Genomic DNA, 9,655 nt, shown 5'->3' on the forward strand with positions numbered 1-9,655 from the left:
TATGATTTTTTTTCTTCATTTTTTTATTCAATTAAAATTAAAATTAAATTATTTATTAATAATAAAATTTAAAAGAAATAAAGTATAATAAAAAAGAATAATAGTTACACGAAATTCTCGAGTTAAGTCATTTCATTACTATAAAAATTAAATTTACCAAAAATTCATAATAATCATTATAAAAATATAATTTATTGTGGAATTCGAGGTATGCGAGTAGAACGAGTCAAATGTTACAATATTACAAGAGATTTTAACATCACATTTCTATCAAAAACCTTAAAACTTTATGTATATAAGTCACATATCTTATATATGCAATATTAAACTCATTCATAGCGAATGTGTGTGTTAGAACAAAGTCTATTTGAAAAACAATGATGCTTAGTTTTGGTTTTGATAACAAAATATATGGAAAAATAATTTATACTTCAACATGTTCTTAAGTGTGTAGATCAATCCTCTAACTGTCTAACCTCTAATTGAAGTACATTAAACACATGATGTGGATCTTCCGATACTCAATTCCTTTGATAGTTGAAATCTCTTCGTTTCATGTGAACAATATCGGAAATCATCTATAAAGAGAACATTTTATAAAAAAATATTTTACGTCGTTGAAAATGACAAATTTAAGGAATCAATTTTGAAATTCACACAGTTATCCTAATAGTACAAAACCGTACAAGTTGTGTTCAATAGAAAGAAAAATAACGTGATCATCATTAGTATTATATAAGTACTCATGTGTCATTGCTAATTACCAAACTAGCAAATCGTTGAACAATCACACTACCAAAATATCAAGAAACAATTATGAATACATTCAAGTGATCTCATTTTTAAAACACTTTCTACTAAAAGAATCTAACTTGTAATTTGAGCTTACAATCTCTATCCTCTATTTAGAGTTAACTTGTAATTTCACAAAAATTATATTCCATTGTAACTAAGCCAAATCATGGCTTGAGACCTGAAAAGGCTTCACAAAACTAAGTCAAAAGCTTTGAGAAAACTAGTATATAATCGGTTGACAGTTGTATACTATAGTGAATTTGTAATAAATTTAATTGTAGTTGAAAATTCTTCAAATTGAAGAGACTGAACGTAGTTACCGTGTTAGTGGTGAATCAAAATAATTTGTTTGTGTTCTTATTCTCCCTCTATCTCTTTCTTAAAAGCATTATATTTCAAAAGGATTTAAGCTATTTGTTTTAATTTGAAAAGTTTTTATACACAATCCAGACTCCCTCATTTCTTGTGTTTTTTCATGTTCCGGTTGACAAAATATTCCAAGACAAATAGCAAGACAAATGCCAAGACAAATTGGTGGTGGAATCTGAGCATAAAGACGCTCCTCCGTGACATCCAAATCTTCTCGGTTCTTAGACCTCAAGATTGCAAAATTTTGATTTTTCTACAGCAAAAATCTAGAGAACTGCCAAAACATTTGAGTTTCATAATCATTCATACACGGCATGACCCTATCCTCAAAACCAGTGAACCATGTTGGTGCATCATCATAAGAGCCACTCCGGTCCCTCTTCTTTATTAGCATCTCTTCTTACCAAGACACCATCAACAATTTAAACTAACTTCACTTTTGCCAATGTAGTTCTTTTCATTCCATTTGAAGGATAAAAAATGAGGTATCTGTCAATATTCAATATAACATCAAAGTGTTCCAAACATAAACTAATCAAACAAACATATGGAAGAGAACTACTCATATATTTTTCATATTCACCCTCTTCCTAGCAACGAAGGCTGGCCATTTTATCAAAGGATTCCCAAGCATGCAAACATTTTGCAACAACTAATAACTCTTAGAAATAAGAGTTATTTACCACATTTGAACTGAGTTTTTCTCATATTTTAAGTATGTGTTATTAGAATTTTTGATTTAATATTAGTAGTTATGTCATTTTTATTATAGTTGCATTTAACTTTGCTTTAAGGAAAAATGATGTTGGGTGTATTGATTTTGTACGTTGAAATTGAAGAAACTTTTGCAGGATCAAAATGTTGGGGAATCAAGATATAGAATTTTAAAACTCTTTGAAAATCAAACTCAAGAATGGAAAATCCACTTGCCAAGATTTCTTAGATCGACAAGAATCACTTATCAGTTTACCTCTTGAAGCGTCGAGGTGGATACAAATCACCAACAAAGAACATCTCTCCTGAAGTGTACTTTAACTTTGATCACCAATGCGGAAATTATCAGTGTCTCTATGCAGTCCACCCGAACACAAAACAAAACGTGGTGCTAGCCATTTTATGAGAGTAGTGAGAATCAAAGTTACTTGGGAAATGTACTCTTCTTCTATTTATAGAGAATGAGCCAATAAAACCCTAAAACTCTTATTTTTGGCCTAAGGCAAAGTAAGTCCCAAAATAAATAATATTTAATTAAACTCTTTTAATTAAATACAATTTATTAATTCAATTAAATTATTTACCAACCCTCATTTATTTAATCAAATCATAATCAATTAAATAAATTAAAAATATGTTAATGAATTAAATTATATTTAATACGTTTGACATCTAATTAAATCAAATCTTATTTAATTTTATCATTTGTTCCATTGTCGTACTCTATGCGTGTGACTCTTATAGATTCTTACTGAAATGCATCATTGATACACAAAGCACGAGAAAATCGGTGATATAACTTAAAACTTACCGCGGCCACTATTTGTTGTGTAGTAATTGTCTATTCGTCCAAATGCCTAATTGACCATAAGTTGCCATCCTTGAAATGACAAGTTCTTTATTTCTCTATCTTAGAATAGACACGTAAAACCAATGGACCCAATGTCACATATTGGTCCATTCTAGTATGGCAATGCATTTCCATAGTGTCACTCTATCGAGTGGCTCAAGACATAACTCTTGTTATGTAGGAAGGACAAATTCTATCTACATCACTCACATATTTCCACATAGTTTATTGCAGACTCATTAACCACCATTATGATTGTCCTATTACAAACTACGTTTGATGGCCTTAAAGCTTACAACTCCCCACGTAGGGATCATAGTGATTTCAAGTCGAAGGACTACTCGCTAAAGTCGCATGAAAGTCGCTAATAAAACTTACACAAAAATTATGAAACATTCTTATAGCGGATCAACTCAGTATAAATATTATATCTAATATTTATACATATGCGACAATTTGGTATCTCATATCCATGATCCGTGAGATGTGGTCACCGGTCTATTTATATAATAGTCTCGATGTATTATTGTTATCATAATTAACAATAATACTTTGACTATGGATATTTTAAAATTAGTGTTCTAATGTTTAATAGAGTCTCACGATCAAGTTATATTTGATGTTAATATCATAATAAACGATCAAGTTACACTTGATATTAAATGAACTATGTATTATAAGAATTTTATTATATTATATTGTTAATAACGTAATAAATGATGGTTTGTGCATATAATCAAAATTCTATTATTTAAATCTATGATATGAATAATAATCTATATAAAATAGATTGGTGCTAGGGCATACACCAACACAAAATGCTATAAGAAGATACATAACATATTTGTGAGCAACATGGCAGATTCATTACGTGGGTCCCAGATGTGCTTGACTATGTTATAAAAGTTTAGGGTATCCCCTAGTATTAGTATGTGCATGGGAAGGTGCAACTAGACCAACCCTTCTTTATTGGGCCAAAAAACACTTTGTGAAGAAAATGACAAGATTGCGGTATAAGTAAGAGAGATAAGGAGACTATATAGTTGTCTTATAAAAAGAGGACAATCATTGAAAAACAGAGAAAGAATTTACAGACATAGAAATTAGAATCCTAGCCGTCGCTCTCCATTTTCTACCATCAATCACCATTGAAACTAATATATGAAGCACTTGTACTTGCGGAAGGAAACTTGTAAACAAGCTGCAGTAGGAGTTGGCATAGCTACTGCATAAGCTTGTATTTCTTACCTTGATTTATCATTTTTATAATAACTCTAGCTGGAATGTTTCTTTCACTATTTTATTCCATTTTCATGTTTGAATCAAAACTCATCGTGAACCAAACTACATAAAGTTAAGGATTAATGTAGTGTTAAGTGATGCTTATGGTTTAATTTTTTTTATAATGTGTTTAACATTATTTATGCAAGCTGATTTAATGTTATCTTTAAATCTAAACTTAATCATTTTAGATTTATTGTTAGTTTTAAATTTGGAAAAGGGAATGAATAAATTTTCTTGTTTAATATGGATTAAATTCCGATGCTTGGACAAATGATTGATATTAAATAACTAGAAACAATATGTAAGTTCATAGAACAAAGAAGTTACATAAGCTGAAACATGATTGAATGTAAATATGAACACATAAATGACATTAGTGCACTTGAAAATCATGATAGTTTCTAGTTAGATGATTACTCTTTCAAACTTGCATTTTTGGTCATTTATCTTATTTAGTTATAACACTTTGGTCATATATATATATATATATATATATATATATATATATATATATATTGTTTTTTTCTTTAAAAGTGTTTATATTTTAAAATGTGCCTTGTTTAATCCTTTTTTTCTTCATATTTTATTAAAAAATGATGAGGTGGCAAACCACATAAGCATATTTTTATTTATTTATTAACTTTATTTTTTTAAAAAGAAAATTAAAATTTCATAATAATATACATTATCTTCATCTTCTTCATGATCATCTTCATATCAAAACCTAAAAGAAGAACACTCATAATTAAAAAATAAAAAAAAAAAACTCTCAATTCAAATTTAAACCCTAGATTTACGAAATAATCAAAACTCAAAACTAAAAGAAACACACCCTTTTAATTTATTAACCCTTTTAAAATTAAAAAAATAACAGAGAAATTTGTAGACATGACAACAGAGCAGGTTGGGGTGGATTTTGCCTCATCCACCCCCGCACCTGACTAATTGGATAAAATCTACCGCAATAAGGTTCGAGTTTCTCCGTCTACACCCGCACCCGCATCCATTCATATATATAAAATTATAAATTTAAAATCATATTTATTATAATTAATATGATAAAATAATAATTATTAAACAATAATAAAATTATAAAATATTTTCTATAGAGATGAGATTATAATTTTTAATATATATATTTTTAAAATATTTAGTATAATCAACATGTACATGTATATGAAATTTAAAAATTACAATAATATTACTAGCGGGGCAATTTCACGTGCGAGGTGATATCAACATTTTCAAATCCGTCCCGTCCCCAAAATTAAACATACGCTGGCTATGTTGTCATCCCTAAAAATTTGGAGTTTTGTCATATATCTTATTTATTTATAACACTTTGGTCATATATATATATATATATATATATATATATATATATATATATATTGTTTTTTTCTTTAAAAGTGTTTATATTTTAAAATGTGCCTTGTTTAATCCTTTTTTTCTTCATATTTTATTAAAAAATGATGAGGTGGCAAACCACATAAGCATATTTTTATTTATTTATTAACTTTATTTTTTTAAAAAGAAAATTAAAATTTCATAATAATATACATTATCTTCATCTTCTTCATGATCATCTTCATATCAAAACCTAAAAGAAGAACACTCATAATTAAAAAATAAAAAAAAAAAACTCTCAATTCAAATTTAAACCCTAGATTTACGAAATAATCAAAACTCAAAACTAAAAGAAACACACCCTTTTAATTTATTAACCCTTTTAAAATTAAAAAAATAACAGAGAAATTTGTAGACATGACAACAGAGCAGGTTGGGGTGGATTTTGCCTCATCCACCCCCGCACCTGACTAATTGGATAAAATCTACCGCAATAAGGTTCGAGTTTCTCCGTCTACACCCGCACCCGCATCCATTCATATATATAAAATTATAAATTTAAAATCATATTTATTATAATTAATATGATAAAATAATAATTATTAAACAATAATAAAATTATAAAATATTTTCTATAGAGATGAGATTATAATTTTTAATATATATATTTTTAAAATATTTAGTATAATCAACATGTACATGTATATGAAATTTAAAAATTACAATAATATTACTAGCGGGGCAATTTCACGTGCGAGGTGATATCAACATTTTCAAATCCGTCCCGTCCCCAAAATTAAACATACGCTGGCTATGTTGTCATCCCTAAAAATTTGGAGAAAACCTAGACAAAATTGATCTCCATCTCCCTCACCCCCACCACCAATCTCCCTCTTAGACTATCATATCTATCACCCGCAATTCCAATCCCAAGCAACCCATCTCATTTCATACCCAAAACAAACCTAAAAAATATGTGAAATGATAATCGTAATTGTTGGGAGTGAAGGGAGGTGAAGTAGCGTAATGGATCAGATGGATTCAGGGGGAAGCACGGTCGGTTAAGAGTGGCTTCATTGTGGCCATTGCAATAATGAAGCTAGCTACGTTGTGGTGGAAATAATGCAATATATATAGGATTTGACAATTCATGAGGAAAGACATGAACCTTTTCAGTATTTGTAAGAGGTACATGTAGGGCTCTGAATATTTATCTTTACATTATCTATTTTTTATGATTTTCTATCTATTTATCTCTTAATTAATTTTTATCTCTTATTTAAATAATTTTTATTAATTTATTTTAATCGTCAGTTTTATTCTAAAATAATCTAAAGTCATCCTATACCAAAAGTAGAGAATTATATAGGTGGAGTTTGTATGTATTGTTTTTTTTTTTTGGTGCAATATGTGTTTTGTTTTGAACGGTTGGTGAATTGAAAGGGTGTATTTCTTTGATTTTGAGTTTAATTTTTTTTCTTCTAATTTTAGGGTTAGATTTTGATTTGAAGATTAGCTGAAGATGAAGGTGATAAAGATGACTGTTTAGTTTATTTTTTTAAAATATTAAAAAAATAATCTGATGAGATATGACACAATATCTTGAGGTTTAATAAATCAACATTAAAAAAATAAAAAAATAAAAAGGAGCATCTAATGTTTTTTTTAAAATATAAAAGATCAATTAAAAACAAAAAAAATAAAGGAATAAAATGTTACAACTACATAAGATAAAATATTAAAAATATAATCTTGCTATTTTATTTTATATTTGTAGTCAAATTTTTATTTATTATATAATTAATTTGTAAGTTATTTAATAAATTTTTATATTAATTGAAATGATTTTACGTAATGATTAATTACTTTTGATTTTTTATTTTAATTTTAACTTGTCAATTACCTTCTCATCTTCTAAATTAAATTATATTAAATCTTTTGCTCTATACATTTTGGAATGGAAATGGTTTTACCATGTCATTAACATATTTTAATCAATAAAAATCGATTTACCAATTAGTTCACAAGTCATATATATGTGAATTCACGCTAAAATGATGAACATTGATACTTGATGAATTGGAAAAGCAGACACAAAAGCAAATAATTTTGAAGTTTGTTACACATTCTTGTTGTTTCCTTCGATGAAAAAGATTGCATAGAGGTCTCTTCCCAAGTTCCAAACAGTGCAACCTTTGAATCACACCTGAAAACGGTAAGCACCGGGGACAAAAGCGACAAATAAAAGGAGAGTGTCTCCACTCATTTTCTTTGTAAATGAATAGACGTGGATCTCACAAAATTTTGTCTTTCTCCTCTATCTCTCATCTAACTCTTTCCGTCTTCTCTTTATCCCTTTATCCTCTTTCTATTTCTATTTCATATTGTGTGCTCTACCAAACACGATGTAAAAGCATACCACATAAGAATGTGAATTTTTTTATCATTTTGAAGTTACATTTTTTTTATAAAGATGACCTTGTATTATTAACTTGTAGAAAGCTAGGAGGAAAAATCTCCATCATCATACATCAACATAGAATGTACAATAGGAGCATCATGCTCAACTATAGTAGTAGAAAAAGAAGAGGCAAAGCCACATTGAGCTAGTAAATGAGCACATTTGTTCGTCTCATGTTGGGAGAAGCAAATAGAATCCCTCCAAATCGGGTCCCTAAGCATGGTGCAAATGTGTTTTACAAGATCATAAGAGGAGGGTAAGTAGTATGACCTTTCTGGGTCATATTGAAGAGAGAAAAATAGTTTGTTTCAAATGAATTTTCTGAATGTGAAGATCACATGCTAGTATGATGCCACTTCGTAGCACCCACATCTCAGCAAAAATAGATCTATTAGAGCTAACTTTGTAATAGAAACTTGTAATGAAGGAACTATTATGATCACGAAAGCGACCACCACAAGCAGAGGCTCCATTATTAGTAGAATGAGATCGACCAATACTCATCTTAAGCTTTCCTGACGGTGGTTTGGACCACACATGATGGTATTGAAGATTGATGTTACTCAGATGTTGCTCAGAGAGAGTGATATGAATGAACTCTACTTGGTTATCGTTGATAACCGAATACTAGATGTCAGTTTCCAAAATAGAGTGTTCAGAGAAAACTAGAGAGTTACAATATTTTCTAGAGAATATTGACAACTAGAGAGTTTTGTCCAATTCCATGAGTCCTTTGTTTTGTAATTTGCAACACAAAAATTCTCTTCACCATTGGGAATAACATTAGAAAAATTAAAGACTAACCTATCACAATTGGAGATCCAACTGACTTTCAATATTTTAGTATTTATCTCATCATAGATAATCTAACGGATGTTGGTATTAACTTGGGGCCAAACTTTACATATGGATTTCCAAATTTGGGAAGCATTGTTTCATTGTCCCATATGGATGTTGGTATTAACCTGAGTATTCACCGTTCCATAGTCATATTTGGTGTGCTATCCAGTCAAAGTTTATTTCTTTTAGTTACAACTGGCCAAACAAGCTTAAACATATATGCTTTATTAAAAGTACAAAGATTCCTAAAACCAAAGCCACCCTCATTCTTTGGTTTACAAATTTGTTCCCAAGAAATAGGATGGCATTTTTGGTGTTCATCACTACTTCCTCAAATAAAATTGCGACAAAGTCTTTCCGCTTTTTCACAGGTGAACGTCTGGATCTCCACCGCTTGCATAACATAACCTGGAATTCTAGTGAAGGATGATTGGGCCAAAGTAATTCTACATGCAAAAGATAGGGAGTCAGATTTCTAGTTAGAAATTTTAGACTTAATCTGATCAGTAATAAATGAAAATGAATTTTTGTTGGCACGCTGGTGGAGCATATGAGTTCCAAGATAGTACCCAAGGTCATGGGAAAAATCCATGCCAAAGTAGTTCATATTTCACCCGCCAAGTTAGCCATCAAATTGTTATAGAACAAAACTTTTATGGAGATAAATTGTTTTACCAGAAACACTACAAAATTAATCGAACAACAACTTAATCATCTTCACTTGGTCCTACCAAGCTTCTGCAATGAAAACAAGACCATTAGCAAAAAAATATGGGAGATTTGAGGACCGGAACCTCTTCTAAATTGAAGAGGTTTCCAAATAACATTTTCTACCAAGTCTTGAATCTTCTGGCTGAGACGTTCCATAACAAGGACAAATAAGTAGGAAGAGAAAGGATCGCCTTGACGGATTCCTCTAGAAACATTGAACGGGTTATTACATTTCCCATTCCAATTATACACATGCTAGAAGTAGCAATACAACTCTTAATCAA

Source organism: Cicer arietinum, chromosome 7 (assembly GCF_000331145.2).
Source record: "Cicer arietinum cultivar CDC Frontier isolate Library 1 chromosome 7, Cicar.CDCFrontier_v2.0, whole genome shotgun sequence".
Classification (NCBI taxonomy): Eukaryota; Viridiplantae; Streptophyta; class Magnoliopsida; order Fabales; family Fabaceae; genus Cicer; species Cicer arietinum.